Source organism: Sciurus vulgaris (assembly GCF_902686455.1).
Source record: "Sciurus vulgaris genome assembly, contig: HiC_scaffold_570_arrow_ctg1, whole genome shotgun sequence".
Classification (NCBI taxonomy): domain Eukaryota; kingdom Metazoa; phylum Chordata; class Mammalia; order Rodentia; family Sciuridae; genus Sciurus; species Sciurus vulgaris.
The window spans coordinates 215,534-230,449 of record NW_027632454.1 but is presented as its reverse complement, the minus strand read 5'-3'; the positions used below and the strand labels follow the sequence as shown (position 1 = coordinate 230,449).

Here is a 14,916-nt window from a genome sequence, read left to right as displayed (position 1 = left end):
ATTTACAATCTTTCTCTACTTTTCTCACCAAGTCCACAAAGCACTATTTTATTCTTTGGTTATCTATCAATATTTGTCATAAATGAAATACATTTGGCTATAAGAAAGCTAACAAAGATTTGGTCTCATGACAAAACTCATTGAAAAATAAATGGAACAAAGTGTTTCAAAGTTAGTGCAGTAAAATAGACCACGTAGCTGAGTAAGAAATTATTTTAAATTGTATTCCTACTGGGATGTAGCAGATCATTATGTTACTATGTGAAATATAAGAATTTTAATTAAGTTTGGGAAATAATCATTTTATTTGCTATTTGGATATATACTTGTTATTTAAATACCTGTATTTTAAATAAATTTATTTTACCAACTTTTATTTCATAGATTTTGTCTTTGGGAAAAAGTAGAATGCACACAATTCTTTCAGATTGTTAAAGAAGACAAAAAAATGATTGATAAGATTGATAATTTTCACAGTGCTAATGGGATATGGTCCTTAGGTATTTGTCTAGAAAAAATTTTAATGTGTTTCCATATAATCAGATCTATTGGTATATCTTTAGTGTGGTTAAAATAAAATCTAATCATCAAAAATATGCACATAAATTTTATTTTACTAATTTGCACAATATTTACTTAATATTATTTTTATGAAATAATTTTACTCCTATAAATGATCACCTTTAATGCAAACTATTTGTGTATGTGGAATTTGAAATATAGTATTGCTTTTTTCTTTTATTCAACAAAAGTTTAATACCTTTGAAGTATACTTAAATTATTTTCTATGAAATATTCTATTTTCTAAGTACGTAAACTTTTGTTATGTTTGACTATATTGCAGTGAATCAGTGTTAAATAGAAACTCCAAATTTTGTCTTCCTCACCTTACAAAAACAACAAAATGTGATTCCTAAAACAGTCTAAACTTATTTAGTATACACTGTGCACAGTGAATTACATGATGAATTTAGAAATTTAAACCTACTTGAATAAGTTTAGATAAGCTTCCTAAAATGGGGTTATTTGAATGTATAGTTTGTTTCTGTTGCAATTTTATGTGACATAAAGGTAGTTAAGCTAGTCAGGAATTAGAATGCAAATATTCTTATTTGTAATGAAATAATAAAAAATTATTCTTGGGTACTATAAAAACATACTGTATATATTCTATAATGTATCATAGATTTGATTTACAAAAACTAAGGAGAGTATAAACTAAGGAGAGAATAAAATAGTACTTTTTGGACTTGGTCAGAAAAGTAGTGAAAGATTAGAATTTAACCTACATTTCTTTTGACTCATAATTAGAAATATTTGATACTTGAAAGATTTATGTAACTATAATAGATGGTAATTATATAAAAACTATATAGAAAGTTGAGTTTTCTATACAGTTTTGGGGGTTTAATATTAAAGCAGCCTTTTTATTTGTTAATGTCACATAAAAATTTAAACATGGTACCGATGAATTTTAGTAGAGAAGCCCCTCCCTCCAGCCCACCACCCCATCCTCATTCCCCTCAGGAATTAAGAATCTAAGAGAAGTAACCATAAAACCAAGTTTTGTGGAATTCTTCATCCAGAGTGTTTACATGATGATTAGATTAACATCAACCATCTTACTAAATGTCTCTTTTCCATTTAAAAAAAAATGTTACTTTGAAAGCTTATTACAATAAAATCTCTTCTTGATTGTTTTCTGCTATAAAAAAAAACAGTGCTGTGAGGGATTGGGGAAAGCATTTTTTAATCTATTGAACTCCCCAATCCCTCACAGCACTGTTTTTTTATAGCAGAAAACAATCAAGAAGAGATCACTAATCTGTATGGAGCAATCTTCAAATTATGCCAAACTGTGATTTATTTATCCTTCCCTCACATTCTCAAAGAAATTTAAAAATGAAAAAGAAAAGAAAATACATGTTTTTTTAAAGCCAAAAATTGTGAATGACCCTTTCCACACAGTACACATTTAATAGTGTCAATAATTCACATCTTGCAACAAAGTGTATGGATATGATTTATTTTACAAAATTTCCAGTGTCAAAAAGGAAATTAAAGCCATCAGATTCACAGCTTAAAAATTTACATAAAAGAAATATGAAAATAGTCTGTGCTTTTGAGAAGGCTCTGCATTGTATATCCTTAAGGATTATCATACACCTTTACCTTAAGGAAGGCAGTTGACTTGAGAAGTTTACATAATTGCATAGTTTCTGTTGGGTGATCTTTGGGCTCCCTGCTGGTGGAATTCTTCTTACTCAACAACCACTCCAGTTAGTTCTTCCTCTTCAGGTATGGTTGTTTAAGAGACTGCACTTTTTGGTATAACCTCCTCTCCCTGCGAATTTTTCAGTAGAACCTACACATCTTCACCAGTGCCCAAGAATTCTGGTTCTTCTAGAAGAGGTCAGTGGGAGGAATGGCTGTGACACCAGCATTTGCAGCCCCCATTGAAACATTGACCTGCCTTCCGCACATATCTTGAAGTATATTGTGAGGATCAATGTGTCTACAATTTTCTTGATCACCTCTGCCTGCCATTGTTTGGTCCTGTTCACAAGTGTTTTTCAATTGAATACATTTCCCATCAACCTCGATCTCTTCAATGCACACATTCCCAGTGACTGAGGTGGAATGAAAGATGCTGATACTACTGCTGACCTTTGATTCTTCCAAACGAACTCCCTTCTGCTCTCCTCTACTTGTGCACACACTACACCTTGAGGATGCACAGAGCACTGACACATGGGAAGAAGGACTTGTAGCAGCTCCTCTTTGCCTTTTAGGAGTTTCCTATAAGCACGACTTTCAAGTTTAACATCAAGAAGTTGTTCATAATCAGTCAGCTGTTGCTGCACCTGATCCCTTATCCCTTATTTCCCCATCCCTCTCTCTTTGTCAACATGCAGTGAGTGTTCTCTCTTTCTTTGCAAGCAAGCCTTCATACTCTTGAATTCTTTTCAAACATGCTCTATCTAGACTTTTGTAGAATAGAAAGTTGAGATGAAAGGCTCTCAATTCTCACAGGACTTTCCCTCATTTCTTCCCTGGCACTGTTGACAGTAGCAGTCAGTATTCATCCCTGAGGACAATCTGGGATTCTCAAGTATGGCATGGTAAATCTGCTCCACCTCTTCCTTGTACAGCCTCACTTGGGCATCATGTTGCGCTCTCACCTCATGAAGGACTTGAGCCTGCTTGTACACATACTCGATCTGATATCCAGAATCCACTTTTACCAAGTGTGTTTCATGCTTTCTTGTCTCATTAATCTCTTCATAAATGTTTTTATGAAACTCCAAATCTTCAGGAAGGCTCTGAAAATGATTCTCCAAATCCACTTTAAGTAAAGTTTCTTCTGTATTTTGGCAGCAGCTAATGAGACTTTCAACTGTGCAAGCTGATCCTTCAGGTCCTCTAAATCTCCCTCCAAACTTATTTCGAACACCAAGTACAGTAGCTAGAGTTGCATCTTAAGAGTTCAGTGCTGCTCCACATTCTCAAAGCTTGATCTAGGTTCAATTAAGATCAGATTCTTTCTTAGCATAATTGAGGAGAAGCTACTCATGCTTGCTCTTGCATTTACCCAACTCGATCTGCAGCTTGGTCGACTCTTGAGTCGCATCCTCTAGCACCTGTGGCTCCTGGGCCAGCTGGGTTTATTATAGTGCCTTGAGTCCCTTGAACTAGCAACTGTGCACCTCTTTCTGCTCAGTCACCTGCAGCTGCAGACTGCTGTTCTGTCTCCAGACTGTGCACATTGTCGATGTACAGGGCCAGTGGGTTATTGAAGTCGCGGAGGTCCTCCTCCAGCAGTTACAACAGTTGCGTGGGGCTCCTCGGAGGGGTGGGGACGCCAGCGCTAATGCCTGTCCACTGCAACACGGTCGCTGTCACGATGGCGGCAGCGAGGTATCCGAGCGAGAACTCAGCGATGGGACAGTTGGCAGAGAAGAGGCTGCAGGGGCTAAGCCAAGACCAAAAGCACAAAGTGGCGAGCAGCCCTTGCATTCTGACACTGGCGCGGGGAGGGAGAAGCACCTGGGATAGAGGCAGCGGGGTAAGAAACAAAGAGCAAAGGGCGAGCGCTAGGAATCAATCAATGGATCCTAAATTGTCCTTTGTAAGAAAACATGCACACAGGCAAGGCCTGAACAGGAAAAAGAAGGGTGACCAGGAGGCAGAGCAGATCCATGTAGCCACCACCAAGTCTCTGGCTTCCCAGCACTTTGTTCCTCTCAGGCTGAGTTGAAGCTGCGGCAGGCAGGGGACAAGGGCCTTTAATTTTTTTCTGGTAGTATTGCAAGCATTAAAAACTTCAACGTTGTGATTAAAAGTAAAGAATAGTCATTAATTTTCACAATGTGCATTTATATTCTAATTCTAAGGTTTACAATATGATCCTAGGAATATTAATTCTCTTTTGCTCATTTTATTCATCTTTAAAATTAGGATTTATGAAAAGTAATACTTTTTGAGCACTCGTGTTTCTGATTGCCGTTGCAAAAATTATTACTAATTTAGTAGATTAAAACAAAACTGAGAAGCTGAAGAAAGAATTCCATGGCTTACTTTCTCTCTCTTCTAGGACTTGGTGGCATTCTTGACCTGTGGCTTCTGTTGATCATTTAAAGTAGGAGAACCAGACTGAGGCTTTACTTTGCATGACTTCATCTTTGCTTTCTATCATGTTTTCTCTAGAATCTGCTTCAATCACTCAAGTTTGAAAAGGCCTTGCAATTACACTGAGTTGACCTGGTTTTTCTAGGGTGATCTATTTAGCATGTGACTGACCTTAATCCTACCTACAACCTTAATTTCCTCTGGTCATATAACACTGAATCTTCTCCAGTTCTTGAGATTAGGATAGGAACATGTTTGAAAAGATAATATTTTTAGACCTCCCACAAATACAATTTAGGCAGGCACTATTCTATATTTTTGTGTATTGTATTAAGGTGAAATTAATTTATAAATTTATGTAAATCTTAAAATCAAAGCTCATAAATTTCAGAGTATAATTATGCATTTCATATTCATGAGAACCTATGTACTTGTTATTATTTTCACTTTACAGAACTTTCAACTGAACAGTAATATTAATAATGACTGTCTCAGAGTAATAACAACTACTATTTGGAAATGCTGTCAAACTAAATAAAATAACTTTGCTGAATTGTTAAATGGTATATAACAGTATATTTAAAGTATTAATATTGTATTATCTTGGCCTTTACTAGTCTTAATCCATATTCCACATAACACTCTTCTAAAATAGGATTACTCTGAAGAAGTAAATCCTTATAACTTCTACTTAATTATTACAGATTAAATCATATATTTATAATCTCTCCCCCAAAAATAATTCTGAATATTAAGTTGATATAAAAAGTATAAGTAAATAATGTATAAAGAATAAGGAAAATTAGAGCATGAAAGCAACATCACATTTACAACTGGAACTAAGTCATAAGTGACTTAGAAAAGCAAAGATAATTAGACCATAAATCCACAAAAGGGGAATTTCACATATAAAATAAATCACATAATAAAATTTTAAATTCAAAAACTAAATGACTGGAGTCTTTTAAAGTATAACTGCTGTTGGTTCAAAATTTAAGATCGTTTGTTTAAAAAATATATGACATAATTAAAATCTTAGAACATAGCTTACCCTACCAGTTTACCCTGTGGAGCTGTTGAAAGAGAAATTGAACCCTAGAATATTGCCATATGAACACCTGTCATAGACAATTTGGGCTGCTACAGAAAATATGATATGCTGAGTCGTTTTCAAACAATACAGATTCAGTTTCTTATACTGTCTAAGACTGGGTAGTCCAAGATCAGGGTACCAGAACATTCAGTCTTTGTTAAGGGCCAATTTCCTGGTTCCCAGTGCCTTCTCACTGGGTCCTACATGGTGGAAGGGTTCCCATGTGCACTCATAACCCTGTTTTGTGAGGACACCAATCCCATAGGTCACATAATCACATCCCACTGCCCCCTTCTAGTATCAACACCCTGTGGGTTAGGATCTCAACATATGAATTGGGGTGGACACAAACATGGAGACCATTAACAGTACTTCACCCAGCAAGATCTGTTTTCTGAGTGCTCCCCTCCCACAGGGACACTGAGTAGCAGCTCATATCTATTACCAGGCCTGGAGAATTTCTCCTTGCTTATCCAGACATGAGTGGGAAATAAGTTCCTACCATCAGGTCTCTGAAGACATGTGGTGATACATCACTTATGAAGAGTAAAAGAGCTACAGGATCATCTTATGGTAAGATGTATGTTCCAGATCACTAATTGCTCTTCCTTGGATCAGATAATTTATCAGAGATCACAGATGTTCTTCTTCCCTGTTTGCCTTTGTTCACTCTAGTGAAATTTTCTCCCTAAGCATACAAACATCTCTCAATAAGTGCAGAGCAAATTTTTGTTTTCATTAGGCTTTTATATTTCTTTTACCTTTGTAGTTATCTTTGAATAATCAATGTGCAAACAATATAATGGAATGAATTACATTTAATTGTATGCAAATGGCTCTTGAACACCTTAATAAATATGCTAAGGCAATTATAAATAACTTTTTTCTTAGTAATATAAAAATAATATTAAAGTGTTGCCATATCTAGAGTTCACTGGAAAAGAGCCATAGTGCCATCCTGGGAGACCACCTCCCTGAAAGTTCACACTTCAATTTTGAAAATTCGAAAGTATACTAGTTTCAGAATATATAGTCAAGCAGAAGTTTATGTGGATTAAAAGTATTTATTCTTGAAACTTGGCAGCATTTTACCTTTCAGTCATTGCACAACCCCTATTATTTTCACTATATTTAGGTATTCAGCACACTTTAAGTGAAATTCAGGTTCTGGTATTTCAAGCTCATTACCTTTAGAATAATAAATACTATCTCTTCAGGAGAGCCAAATTAGAGGTGGATATAGTTAGCAATCTAACAGAATGGGAACATTTTTTATAACATCCTAAATGTTGCAATGAACCATATCTTACATATGCCACCTTATGTACAGAAAATTTTAGATCTGAGACTATTCCAGATGAAATCAGCCTCAGACACATTCTTTGTGTGAAAGTTTGCAAGGCACTCCCCTCTCCCAAGAAACCATAAGATCGTGGATTGGTTTTTAGGCAAACAAATCAAAAGAAGAAGCATCTAAGTTCCTAATTCAGTCATTTCAAGAAATAGAATTTACAAATACTCCACAGATAGACCTGAATATTTTTTTAAATAACAAGAAATTAACTGCAAGAAACGTATAATCAAATACATTTTTCTCATAGGTAAGGTGTGTAATGCACGAATAAATGAAAAATAATATTTACAGTCAGTTTATAACTATAATTCCAGTTTGGCTAATAAATCTTAATTTTATAAGTGTATTAATTTTGAAATACAACATGAAAGAGGTAGTATGGTCAGATATGCTATTGGATTATAACAGAAATAACAACAATGAACAGAGAAAGAAGTTTCTGATAGAAAATTCCTTTTGTTATCAGTAAATAAAAACACCTGAGCGTATTTCAGATTATTTTCATTCAAAGGCTATCAGAATTGACTGCTAAGAATATTAAATAGCTTCTGGAAAAATCAGCAACACTCAGGCAGCTGTAGCATTTGATTGGTCTCATATAGTAATTTGCTAGAGAATAAAGCAGAACTCGGAGTGTTGCAAGTTTTAAAAATTAATATTTATCCCATTTTATTAAATCTAGCCTCTTCACAATCTTCTGATTTTGATGGGACTTGGAAGTGATGGGGTGGGAGGAAGTGGACAGGGAGTAGGTATGGATGAGGGCATAACAGATCATGGTGACAGCCAGGGACATACATCAGCTCACACTGAGTTCAGCATTTCTCTAATTGCTATATATGATGAATACTTTTTCATGTTTGCTGATCAATTGTATTTCTTTCTTTTTTTTTTTTTTAGAGAAATACTGATTTTAATTAAACACAATAAGGTCACCTCTAGGCATCATCATCTTTCAGCCTAAAAATTAGCAAAAACAGTTGAAAACAAGGAACAGTTTTTTCCCCGTACTTGCTATGTGGCTCCAGTTACAAAAAAAAAAAAAAAAAATACTGCAAATGTTAAACATAAAAATAGAAGTCTTGAGAGTTTTTTTAAAAAAGTGTATATAGAGCCCCACAAAATGTGTCAAGGTTCCTGATTCTACTGAATAGCACCAGTTAAAAACCATCACAGCAGCATTTCAGAAATGCAGCTTGCCCGACCTCCTATTCCCCTAAAAAATGACGTTATCATGGAATAAAAAAGGATTTTAAAATCTCTGGAGGGAGGATGGAGCTTTTATTGCAGTCCCCGCCACCCCGCCATCTCTTAAATGAGGGGAAAATGTTAGGAATGTGCTTCTGTCCCTGGCTGTCACTGGCTTGAGTTCAGAAAGGATGAGGAATCTTGGGACCTGTGCCTACTGGAGAGGGGATGAGGGGGTGTACCTCGCTAGGTTCCCTCCATCACGCCCCTCACACACGGAAGGAGATAACTGAGAAGCCCAACTTCTCCTATGTAATATCCAGCAGCTTATGTATAAGTCTGGCCTACCCCTTCCTGAGCTCCCCAGAGGCTTCTATTGGAGTTTCCAGGAGGGATTTAGCTAAGGTGGCCCCTTTCCTTGGGTTGGGGGGGGATAGCCCTGAATGAGATGATGATGATTTCATCCCTGCTGAATCACCATCATGGTGGGAAATACTCTAATGGCCTTGTACTGAGGCAAAGATTCAACTATGTGTCACTTCCTCTTCTGGTAGCCCTAGGAAAAAAAAAAAATTCATGTTGGGCCTTTAAAATGTCCCTCAGCTACATGCCTACAACTGCACACTCCTGTAAACAGAGCTGTAGACATTTTGTAAAAGTCTTACGATAACAGACTTGGGTGATTTGGCATTTCAACCTGAGTCTCTGAGGGCTGTGAGTATGTGGTTTTGGTATCTTAGCCATTGTTTCTGAGTGGTAAACCCAGGAAGGAGGAAAAAGCCATTTTACTATCTACTTCAAGTTTTAAAGTTTTAGATGAAAAAATGAGCACCGTGTTTGGCTGCTCTGAGCAGCCAGGTCGAAATTGTGCACAAGGAAGTGGCACCTCAGCCACCCCCTGCAAGAGAAGGTCAGATGGCTCTGCTCCCAGTGAGCAGGAGGACTAAGGTATGCAGGAAGACCCCATACAGCTCGGCTGAGAGGGCATACTTGGGGTGTCTGTTAGGGAACAGGGAGCTTTCTGGGTTCTGGCTCTGTCCCAGGCACCCCAGTGCCCCAGCAGACCAGGGTAGAACTATTCACATGCAAAGTAGTCCTTCAAGGGAGCAAAGAGGTGTCTGATGACCAGCATGCTCCAGGACCTCCCAAGCAGCTTCTGGAGGGCACCACAGCCATGTTGGACACATCCGTGTAGTGTAAAGGAAAGCCGAAGATCCTCTCGAGCTCGGTGCACCACAGAACATCTTCTGTGCCATTCATGACAATGGGGAAAAGTTGGTTTTTCCCCTGTTTGATCGAGTTGGACTTGGTGGTTATTATCTGCACTTTCTTTAACTTTGCTGTCCCACTGAATTCCAAGCAGTCCTGCAGCTCCTGCTTATAATTCTTTGATGCTATCACAGGCCTGTTCATTCCTGGTAGGTTTCCCCAGACGTTTTGGGCTTTGTGCACAGCAGACACTTTGATGGTGTCAATCATCACGGGGTTGCACTACAGGAACCGTGAGATGTCTCTCTTGTCGCCGACCTTCATAGCTACAACATTCTCAAACATCCAAAAGAATGGCTGGTCATCCCCCTCTTTGGGGCGTGAGTAATTGAGCAGGTGGTAGAATTTGAAGAAGAGTCTGCCAGTGCCCTCATACAGGCCTTTCCAGGCTGGATTCACATTGCATGGGCTTCCGCCAATCACCAAATCAAATGGATCCCACTCTTCAATGTTTTTCTTGGTGATATTCTTGACATCATTCACATATTTGATATTTCCCTCATGTTTAACGGTTCCGACAGCAATGGATTCATCAGACAATTCAGAGGCGACATACTTCTCCACTTTAATGCCCAACTCTTTGAGAACCAAGTAACCTGTGGCAATTCCATCGAACAGTGACAGGACTCTAATGGGATGCCGTTTGGCTGTGGGAATCACAAGGTACACCTTGGGGGCCTCATATTCAATCCCCACGTCACTGATGACCCCATGGCAGTGCTGGGGGAGACACATGTGCAGCTCCAGGGCTCCTGAAGCTTGGCGTCCATGGCTGTGACTGTGCCCACCAGCACTTCCATGAACTCCACACAGAAGCACTGGCATCAGCTCATGTTGCTGCAGAGAAGCAGCTCACGGACGGCCCTGGCTGCACACAGTGCAATAAGTCTGATAACCATCATCATCGTACATGTAGAACAGCTCGAGGAAGTGATCCCGGCAGGTCTGGCAGAGATCACCCTCAAAGAAAGGGTGGAAGGACACAGGGTTTTTCCTACCACAGGACAAACAGGTATCTTCGAGACTGGCCTTGTTATTGGTGACATCAGAAGCCATTTGTTCTCGGCTCTGATCTTCCTCTCCACGGTCTTTGCCATTGTTATAACAGTTGGTCTTCAGGCGCTTGGTTGGGGGACAGTAGTCAGAGGTGGCAGTCATCAGCTGTGCGTCTTCGACTCTTATTCTTGTATTTCCTTGATTTGAAGTTCCTACTGCCTGCACGACACACCTTCACTTTATTAACCACTGGTAGCTTGCTGTTGGGTTTGAGGCCCTCCATACCAGTGGGCTTGAAGCCCCCATGGGCCCACTCCAGCATGGGCTTCAGCTGGTCTTCCAATGAGTCTCCAGGGCTGCTGGGGAAGGTCTTGCCAGCTCACACCCTGGCTTTCTCCAGGGCGTGGTACATAGCCTTCCTGTATGACACCAGTTTATTGAAGGTGGCCAGGTTAAAATGCTGACTGAAAAGCCCCAAGGCCACCTGTTTGTCTGCAGAGACCTCAGAGAACTTGCTATCTCCAAACCACTGGACCCATCACATGCCCCACATGGCCTGGCGCTTGGAGGTAGCTTTCCAGGAAACCACCATAGCAGGCCACCAAGAGAAGCCCTTGATCTTTCCCCACACCAGGTCCCCTATTCCAAACTCCTTCCCATCCTGATACTCCCTGTTGTCTGCATCTCTCCCCTCTGTGTCCACCTGAGGGAACTCTGTGTTCTCCTGCTGGCTGTCCTCAGCCAGGCAAGCATAGGGGGTACTGCTGCTCTGTGGGGTCGTGTCTTCATCCGTGAGGTCGATGGTGAGGTAAGGACTGGACGGAGATGGCCACAGCGTACCTGCCGATGCTGTTGCCCGCTGCCTTAAGGACCTGATAGCCGGGAACTCCACGGGAGACTCATCCACGTGACTGCAGCCCTGGCGGCCTCGGGTGGAACGTGGGGAGGGCCTGTACCTCTCTCGACTGGAGGCACTGCTATTTCACTTTTGGACCTCTGGGCTTTCAGACCGCGTCCTGGTTTCCTGGAACAGTCGCGGCATCACAGGAGTGTCAGAGCTGTCCCCATCTTCTTCACCATCTCCTTCTCTTGTCAGATCCTGAGTGTAACTGAGCAGGCTGGAGACTTCCCTCTTGGACAAGCGGGAGCTGGATCTGCGTCCTCTGATCTCTGGGGTGCGGTTGGCCTCCAGGATGCGGGGAGAGGGGGTGTCCTTGGAGTCGGAGGACTGGTCACTGCAGGCCCCGTTGATGATGATGATGGAATCCTCCCTCCGGCTGGCGCCCTCCTCTTCACTGAGGTGTCTGGTGTCCCTCTTCATTGTTTCCTGCCGTGGAGCTGGCTCAGGCGCAGCTCGGTGGTCGCGCCATGGGTCGGGACCAGCGGGCGGAAGGCCGGGGGCGGCCACGCAGGGTACTAGGCTAGCGAATCTCCGGCGCAGATCGCCTAGCTACTTTTACTTGGGCCACTTAACCCCAGCGCTGCCGGCCGGGCGCGGCCGCCGGCTCGCCCGCCCGCCAGTGGGCTGGTGCCCTCTTCTGGGGGCGCCAGCTGCGGCGGCCGGGCCAGGGCCGGCAGCTGCGAGGGAGAGACGCGGGCCAGACCGGGCTGCGGTGGAGGGTCAATCAATTGTATTTCTTCTGTGAAGTTTCTGTTCAGTTCCTTAACCCATTTATTGATTGGATTATTTGTGTTTTGGTGTTAAGTTTTTTGAGTTCTTTATATTAAAATGTATACAATGCACCTTGAAATTTATTTCCAAGATAAATAACCCAAAGAGATTGGATAAGAAAAATGTGGAGATAAGTGCTCTATTTGAGGTGCATATGGTAGAGATATTCTCCCATTCTGTGGGCTCTCTTTTTACATTCTCTACAGCAGGAAGTTGAATCTATTTGGAAAACTTTAGAGGAGCGGAATGAAAGGTATCAGAAAAGTTGAAGGAGAATGGAATTGCTGCGTTTTGGATGCACTTTTTTTAAGAGGGCATTTTTGGAAAAGAATAGAAAATTAATGTAAATTGGTGTGATATTTTTGTCAAAAATTTTGCTAAGCCGTGAAGATCAGCTTTTATAAAGTAGCTGGAATTTCTTTCCAAATTGATTTGGATTCACATTCCTTTTGCTTTTTAAAATGTTTCACTTTTGGTTCTTCATCTTAGAAATAAATTTCAAGGTGCATTTTATCCATTTTAAGCTGCTTTTCTTTTCTTTTCACTTGACTCAGCAGATTCTTTGGGGAGCTTTGCTTTGTTCCTTCAGGGAAAACACTAAAGGCAGAAATGAAAAAATATTAATGTGTTCTTTTTGTTTCTGAAGAGCTACCATGTTTACTAACACAATGTATTTCGGCTAATCAGTAAAATGTAATGAATTTTAAAGTTAATTGGTTTCAATTGAGTCAGTAAATCTTTTTTTCTTTCTTTCTTTCTTGGGAGCCTGGACAGAGGGGCGGCAGGTAGGGTCGGAAGGGCTGGCGGTCAGGGGGGCTGTGCGGGCTGCCCCATGCCTACTGAGGAGGAGATACTGAGGCCAGGTGTGAGCCCTGACCTGCCGGGTGTTGGGGGAAGGGTGAGAGTTGGGTGGAGGAATGAGGGCCCCTCCTCTCAGCTGCACCCCACTTTTCTCCTAGGGGGCCTCAGTCTCTCCTGCTTTCTGGGCTTCGTGACCCCTGATCCTGGCTGCCCCCAATTCAGAGGGGGCCAGGCCACAAAGGACAGTGGACAGGAAGCCGGGGAGTTAGGAGTGCAGGGTGGGGTCCACGGTGTGCAGAGGGGTGGCAGCCACTGGGTCCCTCAGTTCCTGGCAGCAATGACCACAGAGAGTGACATGACCCCCAGAGCAACAGCAGTCACCCCGAACAGCCACTTCCAAGGGATGGACCAGGCGCTCTTGCCGGTACACTTGGCTGGCAGCCAGCTGGGGTTGCCCAGCATTTTCTGGTAGAGGGCCTTCTCTGTGCTGCGTTGAGCCTTGTGTTTCTTCACCAGCTTGGACAGCTGCACGTGGATCATCTTGTTGGAAGGTTCCAGCTTCAAGGCTGCTCTCAGGATGGGCATGGCCTCACTGTATTCGCCTTGCTGAGCCAGCACCTTGCCCTTCTGGAAGAGCACCTTGATGTTGTTGGGCTGGTGCTCCAGGACAACATCAGGCTACAGGAGTGCAAGGTGGCACAGTAATGGTCCAGCTTTAGCTGGGAGGCTGCCAGGTCATTCAGACACTTCCTCTTCAGCTGCAGGAGCTGCTCCTCCTCCTCGAAAGTCATGTCCAATTTAGTGCTGGACGTGATGGCCTCGATGACAAGGTCATAGGATTTGGTGGCCAGTAGGAAGTCTCTTGCTGGTAGTGGGCGTTACCACACTCCTGTTTCGGGTTGGTCAGGGCCACCTGCTTCTGCCCCGTCAGCATCTCCAGGTCAGGCCCATCCAGGGCTGTCTTCAGGGTGACCTCCAGGCACTGGCCTGCGTGCGGGGAGATGTAGGGGCACCTGCTGCCCTGGGGGCTGTAGCAGTACTTGTTAGCAGTGACCATGGCCATCTCACCCACATCCATGAGCGGGACACTGAGGCCCAGGGCCTGGATGACTTCGCAGTTGTCCAAGGTGAACACCAGCTCCTCCTCCTCCTGTACCTGCATGCCATTTTCCAGCGACATCTGCAACTGCACGGTGACCACCTGCCCCTTGGCTGGTAGGCTTTAACCAGGTGGGCCTGGGACCAGTGTCTTATTTCTCATCAGCCCATTCACCAGGATGTCCAGTCACTCTTCTGGAACCGGGGCTGGAGCAGGCTCAGGCTCCATGGCTGCCAGGATCTCTTGGGCCAGAGCCCCAGGCTGCTCAGCCTCCTCCAGAGGGGACTGTCCCATGCCCTGAGAGGTGGCAGCTCACTCAGGTTATCATCCTCCTCTTCCTCCTCTTCTTCCTCACCCTCTGCATCCTGGACCCATCCAGCACCTTGAAAGCTTCAAGAGGTGGGACACCAGAAGGTGGTGAGACAGTGGGCCCCGAGGGCTCAGCACAGGATGCCATACTGCTTGGGGGATGGGAACTGGCCCTCCCACTCCATGACCCCGCCTGAGGTCCTGGGCCCCCCTCCCTGCCCCCAAGTCAGTAAATCTTTGATGGATAATTTACCTAACTGGAAAACCTAAGTAACCATAAGGAAAAAAAAAAAAAAAAAAAAAAAAAAAAAAAGAAGAAGATTTATTCTTGGTGAAAACTCTTTTGTAGGAATATTTTCATTTTCATTTGGATTTATTTCTGCTCTTGGATTTGTTTTGAATATTTTATAAATATAATCGCTGCATTATTAAAACTCTACCTTCTTTAACAGTCAATAAGGCCCTTTTCAGGGAAGTTTGTTGATGTTTTATTTTTAAGGGAAAGA

At 42.2% G+C, this 14,916-nt stretch overlaps 3 pseudogenes across 3 annotated transcripts; all 3 read right to left on the bottom strand.

Annotated features, from left to right (window-relative positions):
• Positions 1-2,260: 2,260 nt before the first annotated feature.
• On the bottom strand, positions 2,261-8,748 carry LOC306652750 (lamin-B1-like; annotated as a pseudogene). The gene is made up of 2 exons: positions 8,743-8,748; positions 2,261-3,810 (listed from the first exon to the last, which is right to left on the bottom strand). The product of its transcript is annotated as a lamin-B1-like (transcript).
• A 591-nt stretch (positions 8,749-9,339) lies between these two features.
• Positions 9,340-11,871, bottom strand: LOC306652753 (DNA (cytosine-5)-methyltransferase 3B-like; annotated as a pseudogene). Its single transcript has 2 exons — positions 11,516-11,871; positions 9,340-11,401 (listed from the first exon to the last, which is right to left on the bottom strand). The product of its transcript is annotated as a DNA (cytosine-5)-methyltransferase 3B-like (transcript).
• Positions 11,872-13,027: 1,156 nt separating this feature from the next.
• LOC306652751 (peptidyl-prolyl cis-trans isomerase FKBP8-like) lies at positions 13,028-14,558 on the bottom strand (annotated as a pseudogene). The gene has a single exon. The product of its transcript is annotated as a peptidyl-prolyl cis-trans isomerase FKBP8-like (transcript).
• Between the last annotated feature and the right edge of the window lie 358 nt (positions 14,559-14,916).